The sequence below is a fragment of the Trachypithecus francoisi genome, unplaced genomic scaffold (assembly GCF_009764315.1).
Source record: "Trachypithecus francoisi isolate TF-2019V2 unplaced genomic scaffold, Tfra_2.0 Lachesis_group12, whole genome shotgun sequence".
NCBI classification, from domain to species: domain Eukaryota; kingdom Metazoa; phylum Chordata; class Mammalia; order Primates; family Cercopithecidae; genus Trachypithecus; species Trachypithecus francoisi.
Window position 1 is genome coordinate 72,221,067 of NW_022681457.1, and position 17,685 is coordinate 72,238,751.

Sequence of the window (17,685 nt, forward strand, 5' to 3'; positions counted from 1 at the left end):
TTATGCCAAGGTCAGGATCCTGGTTTAGAAAACCCAGAGGTCTGATAGACAGGTTAGGGATAGATGGTTGCCCCCAAAGATTGTAATTTCCAAATCCTTTGAACTCAGGGATGAGTTAGCACTCCCTGCTGTGCAGAAGCACACTTCAGAGGTCTGTCACCTACAAGGCAACACAGGGGCTCCCTAAGGATCTGTCCCTATCTGCATTCTTGGATGCCATGATAATAGCTAGTACTAACCCTGCCAAGGACATCTTGGACCTGATAAGGGAGAAGGGAGACTATAATTCCCAAAAGAATGGCAAGAATTAGCCAGTGTAAGTAAACGAGCAGGACTGGCATAAACCACAGTGCTAGATTTTTAAGGTGCTTAATCAAGAAAGAAGGGATATTAGACTAAGGTCAAGTTTACTGGTTGAAAGGGGGGCTGTCTCAGGATATGAGAAATAACACTGTAGCAGGGACCTGGGAGATGGTGTAAACTTGCTGTCAGGGTGGCTCCTGGGAGTCTGGAGAAAATGACGGCCCAAACTAATTGAGGGTGAAATGACTGAATTGACATAGCAGAGAGCAGTGGACAGGATTAAAAGGCTCAGGAAAGTGGATATGATAGAGTTGTGTATACCATGTGAGGAGAGAAGACCATTCATCAAAGCCATCAGGAATATACTGATGAGAGAGGCACCAGCATCACTAAGAAGCTCAGTGGTGGCACTCCTCTAAAGGAAAGGCTCATTGATAGCAATAGGGGACAAGTGGTGGCACTTAAACACCAGAAGCTAGTGAACTGTTGCCATTATGATTCATGTCGAAAGACAGCCAATAAGACTCAACTTTCAGGGAGCTATGGAGATAGTTAAGAGAATATGGTGCAGGTTGGGCACGGTGGCTCATGCCTGTAATCCCAGCATACTCTGGGAGGCTGAGGTGGGTGGATCACCTAAGGTCAGGAGTTCAAGACCAGTCTGGCCAACATAATGAAAACCCCGTCTCTACTGAAAATACAAAAATTAGCCGGGTGTGGTAGTGGGCACCTGTCATCCCAACTACTGGGGAGGCTGAGGCAGGAGAATCACTTGAACCCGGGAGGTGGAGGTTGCAGTGAGTCGAGACCACACTACTGGACTACCGCCTGGGCAACAGAGTAAGACTCGATCTCAAAAAAAAAAGAAAAAATGGAAAAAAAACAGAATATGATGCCATAAGGAAAAAAACAGGTAGTCAAAATCATTGCTGCTTAATGTATATAATCAAAACAAGGCAAGAATTGGATAAGCAGGAGGCTGAAGGTGATTGCACCAATAAAAACCTACCATCCCTTTCCCAGTTCCTGAACCTGGGCCAGTTTTCAGATCTAGACTCATATATACATGTGTAAAATTACTCCCAAGACCATCCTCAAAGGAACCTATGGCCATTTACTCAGGCAACTATAAAGTGGAGAAAGGAAAATACCCATCCCCTGGGTATAATCAAAACCAAAATTGTGTACCGGGGAGAGGTAAAGGGAATGGCAACGATTAGTGTCACCTTTAAGGATCTCAAAGATTCAAGGGCAGTAATACCTAAATATATCTATTTAATTCAAAAGTCTGGCCCCTACAGGAACCAGCTGGATCTACCACAAACTCAAACAAGTAGCAACTATGACCACATTGCCATGCTAGATGCAGTATGTTTGTTACAGCAGATAAATATAGCTTTGGGTACATGGCATGCAGCCATTTGTATGGCAAATAAGTTCCTTTCTATCCTAATCAGAAAAGAGGATCAGAAACCGTTCACTTTCATGTGGAACAAACAATAAAATGCATTCATGGTTTTGCTTCGAGGCTGTTAACTTCACTCTATCATAATACAGTCTGCAGAGATCTGGACTCAAAACAGCACATAGATCCATTACGTCAGTGATATATGTTGATCTTGTAAGATGAGCAAGAGGTGGGTAGCATAGTGAAGGGCTTGGTGAGGGACGTGTGTTCCAAAGAGGGTAAAGAAAAACCCTACAAATATTCAGGCATCTACCATTTCAGTGAAGTTTTAAGAGTCCACTGGTCGCAATCATGCCAACACATCCCCTCCAAAGCAAAAGACAAATTGCTGCATCTTGCATCCCCGACTACAAAAAAGGAAACACAATGTTTAGTAGGCTCCTTTAGATTCTAGAAGTAACACATTCTATACACAGGAATACCGCTGTGGCCCGTATACTGGTTGACATGAAAGGCTGCCAGTTTTGAGTAGGGGCAACAACTCTGCAGCAAGTCCAGGCTGTAGTGCAAGCAATACATATGCTGTTCAAAGTACCAATGGTGGGAAAAGATGTAGTGTAGAGTTTATAGCAAGGAAGAGAATCAAAATGCAGGCCCCTAGAGTTCTGCAGGAAAGCCATGCTGTTAGAAAAACAGGTTCTGGTGTGCAACTGTGTCCTGTTAAGAGATAGAATGCTTCATCACTGGGCACCACGTGTCCAGACTTTCCATAATAAGCTGCATTCACTAGACTCGCCAGGTCATAAAGCCACGTGAGCACAGCAGCAATCCATTATAAGATAGGAATGGCATATCAAGGATCAAAATGAAACAAAACCAAAGGGCACAAGGAGACTGCTATAAGTGGGCAGCCAAGACTTCCCTGGCACCCACCACACAAGCACCCGTTCCTCAGTTCACATCTATAGCTGTTTGGTGTATCCTACATGACCCACTTAAGAAGGAGAAAAAAGCCAAAGTTTTGCTTATAAGTAGGTCAGCTCCGTATGTGAATGCAAACTGAAAAAAACAAGTTCATTATAGCCACACTTAGGTGTGACCTTGACAATGAAAAGGGAAAATCTTCTTAACAGATAGAACTTTGAGTAGTGCACCTGGTTATGAATTTTATGCAGAAAGGAAAGTGGCCTGGGGTGAGAACATATAAACTTATGGGCAATGGCAAATAGACTGGCCAACTGGTTAGAGGCCTTTAAGGAGAAGGACAAGGGCAAGAGGTATGAGTGAAGGCAAATGAATGAACATATGGGAGTGGATGAAACGTATGAAAATCTTTGTTTCATGTGTTAACGCCCACCAGAAAGCATCCAATACAGAAGAGCCAATGAACAGCCAAGGAGACAAAATGACTCAACTAGCTGACATCGGTCACCCAGAGGTGGCAAGATGGGGACATAAATGGAGAGGTCACTGTGGCAGAAATAGAGATGGAAGCAGAGAAGGAGACATGGACTCCCATTTACCAAGGCCAACTCTGAACATCCAACCTATGAGCAACAAAGACCAACACCAAGCCCCCATATAGCATTATGCCTCAGGCAGACCAACAGACTATTAAGTGGCAAACTGACTACACTGTGCCTCTTCCATCTTGGATGGGCCAATGATTGATCTTTACAGGATTAGACACTTATTCCAGGTATAGATTTGCCTTTCCTGTCCACAGAGACCTAGCCAGTACCACTAAACACGGACTTACACAGTGCTTAATCAACAGACATGGAATCCAGCCAAGCAAATCACTTCACAGTGAAAGATTTGTGGCAGTAGGCCCATAACCATGAGCTCCAGTAGTTATATCCATAACAGCTCCATACAAAAGGACCCAGTCTTACAGAGTATTGGAATGGCCTGCTGAAGGTACAGCTAATGTATTAGCTCAGAGACAAAAATGGTGTGCTACCCTCTTGTATGCAGTACATGTACTGATTTAGAGCTAGGTTCCCAGTAAGAAGAATACATGGGTCTGAGAACCAAGAACTGAAAAGAGAAACAGCCCCTGCCATCATTCCCAATGATCTACTTTGTGCTTCCTATCTCTGCAATGTGGGGGCTCTATGGCGTTAGAAGTCCTGGTACCCAAAGCGGGCACACTTTTGCCAGGAGACACAGTCAAAGGTCACAATGAACTACAAGTTACAGCTGCAGCTTGAATATTGGGTGTTCCTTGTGTCCAAGGACTAGAAAGCAGTAAGAGGAATGCCCATCTTGGCAAGATTAATTAACCCTCATCCTCAGGAGGAAGTAGGGCTGCTATTACACAAAGGGAACAAGAAGGAACATGTGTGGGACTCAGATGATCCCCTAGGATACCACTTAATGCTCCCTGCCCAGTTGTGACTATGAATGGACAAATACAATCACTCCAGTCTGAGAAAGGTATGGTTCTCAGACTCTCAGAAATGAGGGTTTGGGTCATACCACTAGGTAAACAACCAACACCAGCAGAAATGATAGCTGAGGGCAAGGGCAATTTAGACTACATAGTGGAGATGGCTCTAGAACCTTGTGGCTCTGAGACCAGCTACAGTGATGAGCTTGAAGCCTGTCTCACTAATGTCTTTCTACATTTCCTCCCTTGGAGGAGCTGCTCTCAGAAACTGTGAAGACATGGATCTGTGCATCACAAGAAATGGACTGTAGCAGTCACTTACTTGGATCTTCCTTCAAAAAAGAATTGCCATTCAGGTACAAAGAGTTTGGATAGCTAACAGCCTCCAGCTGCAGCGTGTCCAGAATTCATCTCAGCTTCCCAGTCATGACCATGCTCTCCTTGGGCAGCTCTAGCTGGTGACTAAACATGGTGGGTGTACTAAAATCTGGCCATTTCTGCCCATGCAGGACTCCTCTAACAGGCAATATGTGCTCTGAAGTTCCCAGTTAGGTTGACTGAGATTTTTTCAGATCTGCATCACAGATTGAGGCTCTCCCTAGCCCATTCTGCTTTCTCCCCATTTCCTTTCACAGGCATTCCACTCAAAACCTCTTGCACTACTATATCCATTTCAACGTCTCCTTCCCAGGAGACTTGAACCAATATACTATGTAATTAGCTCTTTATGTGTATCACTTCATTTAACCCACTGATGTATTATTGTTAGTCCCATTTTACAGGTGAGAAAACTGAGGCACAAAGAAGTTATTAATTTGCCCAAGATCACAAAGTGAAAGGAGAATTAAATTTGAACCCAGTTTGACTCTGGAGCCTGTAATTTAATCACTATGCTAGGGGAGACAGGATATTGTCTTGTCATCTTTAGATATTAACAGTGATTATTCCGTGTAATTTTAAAGAGTAAAAGAGCAAAAGGATATACACTAGAGGAAAAGCTAGATTTTTGGCTAAATATAAAAAGAAATAATACTGCTAATATTCTAATAATGTGCAGAACGAGCACCTTCAGGAAGTAATCAGGACCTATCATCTAAGAGTTCAAATAGTCTTGGATATGGTGAGGGTGAGACTTTAAAAAACAGATAAAAGTTGACCTACATCAGTAAAAGGTGTTAATTACTAAGTCCTATGTGGAAAAAAGGGGTTCCACAACCAAGTAAGTTTGGGTAATACAGTCAGACACAGTGGCTCATGCCTGTAATCCTAGTACTTTGAGAGGCCGAGGCAGCTGGATCACCTGAGGTCAGGAGTTTGAGACCAGCCTGGCCAACATGGTGAAATCCCATCTCTGCTAAAAATACAAAAATTAGCCAGACATGGTGGTGCATGCCTGTAATCCCAGCTACTCAGGAGCCTGAGGCAGGAGAATTGTTTGAATCTGGAAGGCGGAGGTTGCAGTTAGCCAAGATGGCACCACTGCACTCCAGCCTGGGCAACAAGAGCAAAACTCCATCTCAGAAAAAACTGGGGTAATACATAGCTGAACAAAGTTAAACAAGTTTCTTCTACTCCTTAGTCTTTAGAATACTAATGTGCATTTGCAAACTTCTACCTGAGGGATATAGCAAGCTGAAAACCCAAACTTATTTGACTGAAGAACATTTCCTTGCTCCTATGGAACATGCTTTAGAAATCCTGGATGGGCCTGGAACGGTGGCTCATGCCTCTAATCCTAGCACTTTGGGAAGCCGAGGCGGGCGGATCACTTGATCTCAGGAGTTCAAGACCAACCTGACCAATATGGTGAAACCACATCTCTACTAAAAATACAAAAAATTAGTCAGGTGTAGTGGCAGGCGCCTGTAATCCCAGCTACTCAGGAGGCTGAGGCAGGAGAATTGCTTGAATCCAGGAGGCGGAGGCTGCAGTGAGCCGAGACCACATCACTGCACTCCAGCCTAGGTGACAGAGCGAGACTCCATCTAAAAAAAAACACATATACACATAGACACATGACAAGATTCACAGGATGAAAAAAAAGTGTGGACTTTCCAGTCAGAGATATATGAGTTTGATATATAAGTTTGAATCATGGATGTGGGCTTAAGCTTAGGAAAATCAATAAAACTCTCCAAGCCTCAGTTTCCTCAGCTGTAAAATGCATAATAATACAATGATCTTATAATAGCCTTAGTAAGAGTTAGAAATAACATATGTGAAATACTTACCAGAAAGATGGCACACTACAAGGAAGGCTTTTATATTACACAAAAAGTAATACAAAGTAAAAGAATCAAGAAAAACTCCATAAACCTGGAATCATGGAAGAACCGGATGCAAAAATAGCAGTGAGGAATGATCAGCTTGGAACCAAATCATGACAGCTATATGCCAGGTTAAAGAAACTCAACCTTGCTTTTTAAACATTGAGCAGAAATTTCCAAGAGTGACCTCACAATAACTTCAAAAATAATTTACCTCAGCTACTACTACTAAAAAAAAAAAAAAAAAAAAAAGGGACAATTATCACCAGAATCACAAAAAGGCCTACATGATGTATTGTGAAGTTCAAGTTTCAAACTGGCAGTGTTTTATTTTAATTACCTTTTAGGGATTGTTTCTCCTGCTCAATTGAAAATGAAAAATGGACACTAAAGTTCCCCTGTTGCCCAGGCTGGAGTGCTGTGGCACGATCTCGGCTCACGGCAGCCTCCCCTCCGGGTTCTCAGGTTCAAGCAATTCTTCTGCCTCAGCCTCCTGAGTAGCTGGAACTACAGGGGCCCACCACCACGCCCAGCCAATTTTTGTATTTTTAGTAGAAACCGGGTTTCACAATATTGGCCAGGCTGATCTTGAATTCCTGACCTCAAGCGATCCATCCACCTCGGCCTCCCAAAGCATTGGGATTACAGGCATAAGCCACCGTGCCCAGCCCTATCTATCTATTTATCTATCTATCTATCTATCTACTTATTCAGAGATGAGGTCTCACTATGTTGCTCAGGCTGGAGTAGTGTGCAGTGACTATTCTCAGATATGATCCCACTACTGATCAGGATGGGAGTTTTGAGGTGCTCCATTCCCATCCTGGGTCAGTTCACCCCTCCTTAGGCAACCTGGTGGTTTCCCACTTCCAGGAGGTCACCCCCTCCCAGGAGGTCACCATACTGATGCCAAACTTAGTGCAGACACCGATCGGCATAGCACACTACAGCCCAGAACTCCTGGGCTCAGGCAATCTTCCTGTCTCAGCCTCCCAAGTAACTGCGACTACAGGCACATGCTACCACATCCAGTCAACGTATTTCAATAAAGAGAATTTTGATATAGACTCTGTTGGGCTATGAAACAAATCATAAAAACATGTACAATTTACTCTTTCTTCATTTTAATAAAATGAAATCTCACAGATAAACACCAAACCTTAATCATTAAAGGTTAGGAAAGAACCAAACCATATTGCAAACAGAAATGCATACTTTTTCATTAATCCTACCAAAAAGGCTCCAGAACTGCTGTTTTTTTAACTTTATATGGAAATTATGCCATCCAAAGGAACTAAAGGATTGTATAATAAACCAGAACAAGAATTTCAGCTCAAAATCACCACTACAGGCCGGGTGCGGTGGCTCACACCTGTAATCCCAGCACTTCGGGAGGCCAAAGAAGGTGGATCACGAGGTCAGGAGTTCAAGACCAGCCTGGTCAAGATGGTGAAACCCCATCTCTACTAAAAATACAGAAATTAGCTGGACATGGTGGCGGGTGCCTGTAATCCCAGCTACTAGGGAGGCTGAGGCAGAAAATTGCTTGAATCCAGGAGGCGGAAGTTGCAGTGAGCCGAGATCATGCCACTGCACTCCAGCCTAGGCGACCGAGCAAGACTCCATCTAAAAAAACAAAAAAAATCACCACTATAGATTCTAAAAGTGAACGTAAGCAGGAAAATACTGTGAGTGATTCACTGCATGTAGAATGAAGATCTAAAACTTGCACTTTGTTTACTCACACAGTGGTTCCCTGTAGTATTTCCTAACTGGTTTGAAAAAACTTAAGAAAGATTAGCAAGTAATTACTGCTGACTTTGAACTATGTCCTAAAAAACCTCATAGGGAGGCTTTAATACCTTGAATGAGTAACCAAAACATTGGGTAATATTCTACATATAAGAAGACAATCACATTTGTATTTATATAAAATTATGTATCATTGAGAGGTAATGGCGAGTCTTAAAATCTGTCATGCCGGCCGGGCGCGGTGGCTCAAGCCTGTAATCCCAGCACTTTGGGAGGCCGAGACGGGCGGATCATGAGGTCAGAAGATCGAGACCCTCCTGGCTAATACAGTGAAACCCCGTCTCTACTAAAAATACAAAAACTAGCCGGGCGAGGTGGCGGGCGCCTGTAGTCCCAGCTACTCGGGAGGCTGAGGCAGGAGAATGGCGTAAACCCGGGAGGCGGAGCTTGCAGTGAGCTGAGATCTGGCCACTGCACTCCAGTCCGGGCGACAGAGCGAGACTCCGCCTCAAAAAAAAAAAAAAAAAAAAAAAAAAAAAAAAAAAATCTGTCATGCCTGATTGCCTAGAAATGTTAATATGAAACTGGACGGTAAATTTTTAGAAATGCTTCAGTAGAGTTAAAGAAAAACTAAACTTAGGCATTACAATTGCCTTTTCTTAAGAAATATTCATATTGCCTGGGCACAGTAGCTCGCCTGTAATCCCAGCACTTTGGGAGTCCAAGGCAGGCGGATCACAAGGTCAGGTGTTCAAGACCAGCCTGGCCAGCACAGGGAAACCCCATCTCTACTCAAAATACAAAAATTAGCAGGGCGTAGTGACAGGCGCCCGTAGTAAAAGCTACTCAGGAGGCTGGGTCAGGAGAACTGCTTCACCTGCGAGGCAGAGGTTACAGTGAGTCGAGATCATGCCACTGCACTCTAGCCTGGTCGACAGAGTGAGAGTCTATCTCAAAACAAAACAAAACAAAACAAAAAAATTCATGTTAAGGCTGGGCACAGTGGATCACGCCTGTAATCCCAGCACTTTGGGAGGCCGAGGCAGGCGGATCACTTGAGGTCAGTTCGAGACCAGCCTGGCCAACATGGTGAAAGCCCGTCACTACTAAAAATACAAAAATTAGCCAGGCGTGGTAGTGTGCCCCTGTAGTCACCGCTACTAGGGAGGCTGAGGTGGGAGGATCGCTTGAACCGTGGAGACGGAGGTTGCAGTGAGCCAAGACTGAGCCACTGCACTCCTGCCTGGGTGACAGAGCAAGACTCCATCTCAAAAAGAAAAAAAGAAAGAAAGAAAAAAATATTCATATTAATAGAAGACAGCCTTTTATATAGCTGAAGTCCTCACAGCACCATTCCTATCACCACCCAATGTGGTTAATCAGTTCCATCCACCACAGTTCACTGTTTACTAAATAGGAAACTAGAAAGTTTACAGCTATTTTTGTTTGTTTGTTTGTTTTTGAGATGAAGTTTCACTCTTCTTGCCCAGGCTGGAGTGCAATGGTGCAGTCTTGGCTCACTGCAACCTCCACCTCCGCAGTTCAAGTGATTCTCCTGTCTCAGCCTCCCAAGTAGCTGAGATTACAGGTATCTGCCACCATGCCCGGCTAATTTTTGTATTTTCAGGAGAGATGGGATTTCACTATACTGGCCAGGCTGGTCTTGAACTCCTGATCTCAGGCTATCTGCCCACCTCAGCCTCCCAAAGTGCTGGGATTACAGGCATAAGCCACTGTGCCTGGCCTACAGCTTTTATCCTCATGCCAAAAACATTCCTTATCATCAAAGAATCTGGCAATGTATTTGCAAGTAAAAGCTTCAACAATTTACCTAATGACTGTAAATAAAAGTTATTAACCAAGAGCATGGTTGGCTCATGCCTGTAATCCCAGCACTTTGGGAGGCTGTGAGTTGATCATTCGAGGTTAGGAGTTCCGGACCAGCCTGGCCAACATAATGAAACCTCACTTCTATTTAAAAAAAAAGTTATGAACCGCCAGTAGAGCCTTACATTACCACTTCACACTCACTAGGATGGTTATAATAAAAAAAACAGATAACAAGTGTTGGTGAGGATGTGAAGAAATTGGAACCTTCATACAATGCAGGTGGAATATAAAAAGGTGCAGCTACTTTGTAAAAACAATCTGATAGTTTCTCGAAAGGTTAAACATACAGCTACCATTTGGCCCAGGAATTCCATCCCTATAAATACCCAAGAGAAATGAAAGCATATTTCCACACAATCATTTGCACATGAATGTTAACAACATTATTTATAGTAGCCAAAAAGTAGAAAGAGCCCCAACTGATGAATAAATAAAATGTGGTATTTCCATACAATGGAATATTATTCAGCAATAAAAAGAAATGAAGTATTGACACTTGCTACTGAACCCTAAAACTATTATGCTAAGTAAGAGAAACCAGTCATATATCGTATGATTCCACTTACACGAAATGTCCTGAATAGATAAGCAAATCCATAGAGGCAGAAAGTAATGGCTGCCTAGGGCTAGGAGGATTAGGGAGATCCTGGGAGTGACTGTTAATGGCTACAAATTGCTTTTTGGAGTGATTAAAATGTTCTAAAATTAGAGAGCAGTGATGTTTGCACAACTCTGTGAATACATAATACTGTTCTAACTTTTTCAGTTCCGTAAATGGGCTATTTACCATAATTTAAAAGAAAAATACAAGAACTACTTAATTTGTAAAACAGAAAATACTTTATGCATTGAGTATCCCTTATCTAAATTGGAACCAGAAGCATTCGGGACAGAAGCGTTTGGGACAGATTAGAATTGTGACGCAAATCTAAACACAAAATTCATTTGTTTCATATATACCTTATACACATAGCCTAAAGATAATTTTATACACTCTTTTTAATAATTTTGTACATGAAACAAAGTTTTGACTATTCTGATTGTGATCCATCACACGAGGTTAGGCGTGGAATTTTCCACTTGTGACATGATGTCAGTGCTCAAAAAGTTTTGGATCTTTGAGCATTTCGAATTTCAGACTTTTGGATTAGGGATGCTCAACCTGTAAAAACAGCACTTTTCACATTATTTTATTAAATAAAATTTACCATTATAAAGCACAAGGTATTCTACTAACCACATAACCAAATACTAATTCTACTGACACCTTGGTTCCTCCTTAATTTAGCAATCTCTAATAGTTCAAAATTGGATCATGCTGATTTTACTTATTATTAGTAAACTATATAAATAATTAACAATCTGGCCGGCCTGGTGGCTCACGCCTGTAATCCCAGCACTTTGGGAGGCTGAGGCGGGCAGATCATGAGGTCAGGAGATGGAGACTATCCTGGCTAACACAGTGAAACTCCGTGTCTACTAAAAATACAAAAAAATTAGCCAGGTGTGATGGCAGGCACCTGTAGTCCCAGCAACTTGGGAGGCTGAGGCAGGAGAATGGCGTGAACCCGGGAGGTGGAGCTTGCCATGAGCCAAGATCCCGCCACTACACTCCAGCCTGGGCGAAAGAGCGAGACTCTGTCTCAAAAACAAACAAACAAACAAACAAACAAAAACAAATTAACAATCTTTCAAGCTCTTTTTTCAAAACTCAAGAGAAATATATTTCCCACTTCCAGAGTCCAGATTTAACAGGACTCATGGGACTGAACTCTGATTTCCCCATTATACCATTTAATACTTACAATAATCCTGTAAGGTGACCATTATCAGTTACATTTTATAAAAAGGTAAATTGAGACTTAAAGAGGGTTAAGAAACTTGTCCAAGGTTATAAGATAAGACTGACAGGCTATTAAATCTAGTTCTTGCCTACTGTAGTTTATAAGGAAAAGTCTATGTTCTGAAAACAGTTCTTAAGTAAATTTAATTGCGAGTTTTTTTGAAAACTAAATATATGAACTATTTCTATTCAGTGCCTGCAACTATATATTTTCCAATGATTATTATATACAGTTGTCTCTCTGTGTCTGTGGAGGATTGGTTCCAGGAACCCACAGGATACCAAAATCTGTGGATGCTCAAATCCCTTATATAAAATGGCACAATATTCGCATATAACCTATGCATATCCTCCTGTATACTTTAAATCATACCTAGATTACTTACAATGCCAAATACAATGTAAGTGCTATGCAAATCAACTGTTATACTGTCTTGGGTTTTTATTTGTATCATTTTTATTATTGTATGATTACTTTTGTGTGTGTGTGTGTGTGTGTGTGTGTGTGGATATTTTTGAGCCTTGGTTGGTAGGACCCACAGATACAGAGGTCTGACTGTACCAAGAATGTTGCTCTATATAATGCAGGTCAAGTATACACAAGTAAAATTAAAGATCAATGTAAAACACTGAAAATAAATAATTTGCAACAAGTATACCCTATACAAAGGGAATACTAATTTATTGGCTAAAACTGAAATGGAAAATATACTAAGATCGAAATTGTTTTCCATAAAAAATTCCAAAGAATTCCAAAAGTAGACTTAGTCTAAAAAAAATAAAGCCACCAAGTTTTAAGTCACGCAGAAATCCCAATGCCTGATTTTTGTTTTTCCCAAAAGGAAGAAAGAAATGTACATTTATTGAGCACCTCCTGCATGACAAACACTGAGCTAATTGCTTTCGGTTATTTTTATCTCATGGAACCTGTTCTACTTTGCTGGGAGGGGTAGTGTTACTCCAATAGTACATAAGAAACTCAGAATCTAAATGTCACATTGCTCTAAGAGGTGTAGTAAGGATTCCTGCTCACATCCGACTCCATACTCTGTACCACATTATGCAATTAGCAACCATAAAACACACATATATACACCATCCCTTTAGGAACATAAGAACTTAAGCTAAAATCCAGGCAATTATCTTTTAAACAAGCTTTGTGCCTTGCAACTAGTCTGTGGCTAGCACGTTAACAAGGTGCCAAGTAAAAGTTTACTGAATGGAATGAACGGTGGTGGTAGCTTAGCAACAGAGGAAAGAATTACCATCTCTACTCACTCTACCTTTCTAAAGGAGTTAATAAGGAACTATCACCAGGCAAAATAAACAATTATTTCCTTAAACAAAACACTGAATCAGGAATTGGAAGAGAAAGGATTAATCATATATAAAAATTATTATCAATGTCCTTAAAGGGCAAGATGAGACACAGACGCCTTAAACAGAGATTTAGTACGTTCCACTCAATTACAACACTTGTCTAACCTACCTTGTAACAGTTAATTAAAGGTATTCTGCTTCCACAGGACAAGTTTAGTAGAGCCCTTGGTCACTTCTGTGTTTCCCAGAATACCTACAACAGGACCTGGCACTTAAAAGCCAAAACTGCATAAAAATATTTTACAGATTATAATACCTTTTCAGATGTACTTATCCTAAAAGCCTTGCAAGGTAAGCATAATAACAGAAGTATATGCATTTTACAGACAATGACATTGGTGTCTATTAAGTGCCAAAGTAAATGACGAGGTGTTCTTCTATCACACCACAGCTATCACAGGAGGCTCTCAATAAATGGTTGCGGGTTGGATCAGCTGTCCCTCAAAATACCACTTTTCTTTCTAAGATTATTTACTACAAGAAATGACATCCTTTGAGCTGGAGCTGCAAGGAAGTGGGGAAAAAAAAGAAAAAGAAATGACTATTGCCACTAAAGATTTGTAATTTTGCTAGAAAACAGACACCTTCCTTCGGCTCAGCAAGGTTAGTTAATTTTAAATTTACTGTATCAGTGATTCTCAAACTTCAGGAGGCCTAAGAATCAGGGAGACTGATAAAAATAAAGTTCTTTGGGCCATCGTCATCCCTAGAATTTCAATTCAAGGGACCAAGAATCCACGTTACATATAATACCTATGTTATATATATAACAAGTACTCTCAACTGATTCTAATGTTGGTGGTCTTTAGGGACACACTGAGAACTGTATTCGACTGTATTCGAACACAGTTCGAATTTGAAATGTATTCGAACGGAGTCTCGCTCTGTTGCCCAGGTTGGAGTCAGTGGCCCAATCTTGGCTCACTGCAACGTCTGCCTCCCGGGTTCAAATGATTTCATGCCTCAGCCTCCAGAGTAGCTGGGGCTACAGGTGCGTGCCACAACGCCCGGCTAATTTTTTTATTTTTAGTAGAGACGGGGTTTCACCATATTGGCCAGGCTGGTCTCGAACTTCTGACCTCGTGATCCACCTGCCTTGGAGAGGGGCATCTTGCTTACATTGCCCAGGCCGGACTGGAACTCCTAGGATCAAGGGGTCCTCCCAATTCAGCCTCCCTAGTAGGCCTAGCCATCACACTTTGCCTGAATTAGACTTTTAAAAATCTAAATTAACCTACCAAAATAACTGGTAATCAAGCCAATAATTAACAGAAATCTGACAAAAACAATGCAAGCCTACAGCATGTAAGACAGTAGATCTTCAAAAACGTGTACCATGCCAAACTTTCTCCCTACATGGAGACCCCATGCTGCATAGAAAGTTAAGTTAGGGATCTTTTAGGTAGTTATCCATATTCTTCTGTTTCAATTGATTCAACTGTGGTTCCAATGTAATCTTGTAAAACATTTTTATAGGTCCTATACAAATGGCAATGTAAAATGGAGCAGTCAGATAATTTTAAACCTAATATACAGAAATAATTTTAAAAATCATTGTCAGTACAAGCCCATTATAAACCTGTACTGTTTACAATCTGTGAGATTATGGGTGATTTCTCCTATTATTATTTATTAAGAGCCAACACGGTACCTTTCTATACTTTCCAAATTTTCTACAATAAGCATATTTTTTCATGATTATAAAAGTTTTGCAAGTACCTATAAGTCTTATAACTTTCACATGCATAACAGGAAAACAGAAATAACCTGTAATCACATTTCTCACAAAACATAAATATCTGACTTACGGTATCAAACTGTAAGTACTAACATTTTCCAACATTAATATCAGAACAAATCATTTTATTTCTAAAATTTAGTATGTGTCCCATTTCCTTCAGGTATTTATTAGAGTAGCTGGCACTTAAAGAGGACTTAAAATCCTCTTGCCAACCATTATCTGGATCTCTTTAAGTGGAACATTTTTGTACCAAACACTGAAGCATAAAAATATTTCCTCTAGCGGCGGCGGGGGCGGGGGGGACAGACCTTTGTAAAAGACGTTTTTATAACTGTGAGTGTTTATCTAGAAAACTTAGCATCGCAAAGATGCGATGGGGCTTTCTCCAAGGCAGACCACGCTTAGAGACAAGATATAATACAAGGAGGCCGGGCTGAGCAACCGACAGGTGATGAAATTTCACCTCAAATAAGACGCAAAAGGTTGTTCTCGAGCAAGTCAGATCCATGAATGACACTCTAGGAGTACCACGGGCTCTCTTGGTCCCGCACTCTCTGCACCCCAATTCTCACCCTGGCCTTCTTCTCCTCCCCATTCCCCCGCCACTACCGGGATTCTGAGGTACTCGGTATGGGACGCGGGGAAGCCAAAGCTGTTTGCAAACAGGCGTCATCTACCTCCCTCTGGGATGTACGTGCAGGGCCCGGGCTAAGAGGCTGCGCTCGGCCCGGGCCCATGCAAACCCGAAAGGCGGCCGTGCTCCTGCCGGCCCCCAGCTCCACACACCGGGCCGCGCCGGAACCGAGGCCGGGGCGAGGGCTTCCCAACGGCACGGGGCCTAGTCGGCCCCCCACGGCCTTCAGCCTCCCGGGAGACGCGGGCAAAAAAGGCTGAGGCCCCAGGACCGCAGGGTGGGGGAGGCGGCCGCAGTGGCAGGACGCCCCGTCCGCCCGGCCCGAGGGCTGCCGCCAAGACCCCCACAGGCGGCGGGAGGCCGGCGAGCCCCGGACCGCGCCGCGCCACGCCACACTACACTCACCTCGAGCAGCGGCCGCCTCCGCTTCAGCATGGCCAGGGGGGTCGTCCCTGAGCCGAAAGCCTCCTCCGGAGGGCACCGGCGCGGCCCCAGGCGCCGCCGCGAAACCTCCCACTCCTGTAGGAGCTGCGGTAGCTGCGGCTGCGGCTGCTACTGCTACAGCTGCTGAGGCCCGGCACCCGCCCAGCGACATCAGCGCCCGGGCCGCGGCAGCCACGCGGATCCCGGAGGAGCGCCGCCGAGCCAGGCGAGGGGCGCAAGGCTGCGGCGGGACGACCGAGGTGCAGCAGGCGGGGATCCTCAGCGAAGCCTCCAGCGTCGGCTGGCCGCTCCTGCCGCCGGCGCCGCTGGGCCACAGCGCCCCCTGGACCCCACGTCCGGCTACGGCGTCGGGACTGCGGCGGCCGCGCCGGGCACGAGCCGCAGGGAACGCTAAGGAGCGCGGCCTGGGGGCGGCGAGGGCCCCGCGCTCCCTGCGCAGACCGCGGCCCGTGGCCGGCCGGGGACTCCACTTCCCGGGAACCGGAAGCCCCTCAGTTCCCACCAACCCTTGACGTTCCCCGCCCCCCGCCAGACCCGAGCACCTTTTCCTTCTCTCCCGAAGGTACGTGAACGTTCTTGTCACTCGGACCCGCACCTGAGAGCAGGAATGTAAGGGAATCCCTTCGTTTGTCTCTCACGGCTTCGGGGGCGGCGGGGAGACCCCCTTCTAATCCCTTTAATGCGTCTGGATGAAAGAAGAGTGACCCAGAACAAACCTTTTTTTCAAACATACACACACTCCTCTCCCAAAACAGACGAAGGAATTGTCTTTGACCTTAACTTTTTTTTTTATCTACTGTGTAGATCATTATAGAAATTTTCTACAGATACCAACCAAACCCTTAACACCTAAACCACCACCCCCACAAAACAAAAATGAAAATATATATGTATGCATATGCCCAGCCAGAGAAGAGAATAGCCAACGGATTGTCCTGAAATTCATAAACAACTTAAAGGTAAGCAAAGAATCACCCATCTTTTACTAACACCCTCCCCGTCCCAGCCTCTTCTCTCCCACCTCCACCCCTCATCCCAGCCGAATCCTAGTAAGGCTCTGAAGGAAGGAAATTATTACACAGTGGGGGCTATGGAATCATTCTGTTTACAGATGCCCCATATTTGATCCCAATCAGCCTCTAGGGTGCAAACGTCAAAACCAAAATCAAACAAGACTGTCAAAGGGGAAGTAGGGAAAGATAATTTTCCAAATCCTCTGATCCCCAAATTTTCCAAATACACTTTTTTAACAGAGTGGTGGTATACTAGAATGTGTAGTGACTTTGGTGTCAGACGCATACCGACACTACCAGTTCCAGTTCTGTCATCTATAGCTTTATGACCCTGGGCAAGTTATGTAACATTTTTGAACCTCAGTTTTCTCCTGCCTGCCTTGCTGGTTGTTGTGCAGATTGGAGATAAAGAGACTGGCCCACAGAAGATACTCAGTAAATGCTAGTTCCAATTTTTATTGGTTCCAGTTCTTTTTCTTAGGCTCAATTTTGTACTCATCTGTTTTTGTTTCTCATTCTCTCTCTCTCTCTCTCTGTGTGTGTGTGTGTGTGTGTGTGTGTGTGTGTGTGTGTATGTGGGTGTGTAAGTGTATTCCTATCAAAAGGCGGATGCTCCAT

The 17,685-nt window shown here is 43.5% G+C and overlaps 1 protein-coding gene across 4 annotated transcripts in view; it reads right to left on the reverse strand.

Moving 5' to 3' along the window:
• Nucleotides 1-16,421, reverse strand: part of ZFYVE9 (zinc finger FYVE-type containing 9) — a 208,383-nt gene extending 191,962 nt beyond the window's left edge. For 2 of the 4 annotated variants that reach the window (XM_033226366.1, XM_033226369.1), the window contains exon 1: nucleotides 16,016-16,421. The gene's annotated coding sequence lies outside the window, so the exon portion shown is untranslated. The remainder of the gene's footprint in view (nucleotides 1-16,015) is intronic. The other 2 variants (XM_033226367.1, XM_033226370.1) reach the window with 1 other exon arrangement.
• Nucleotides 16,422-17,685: the final 1,264 nt, after the last annotated feature.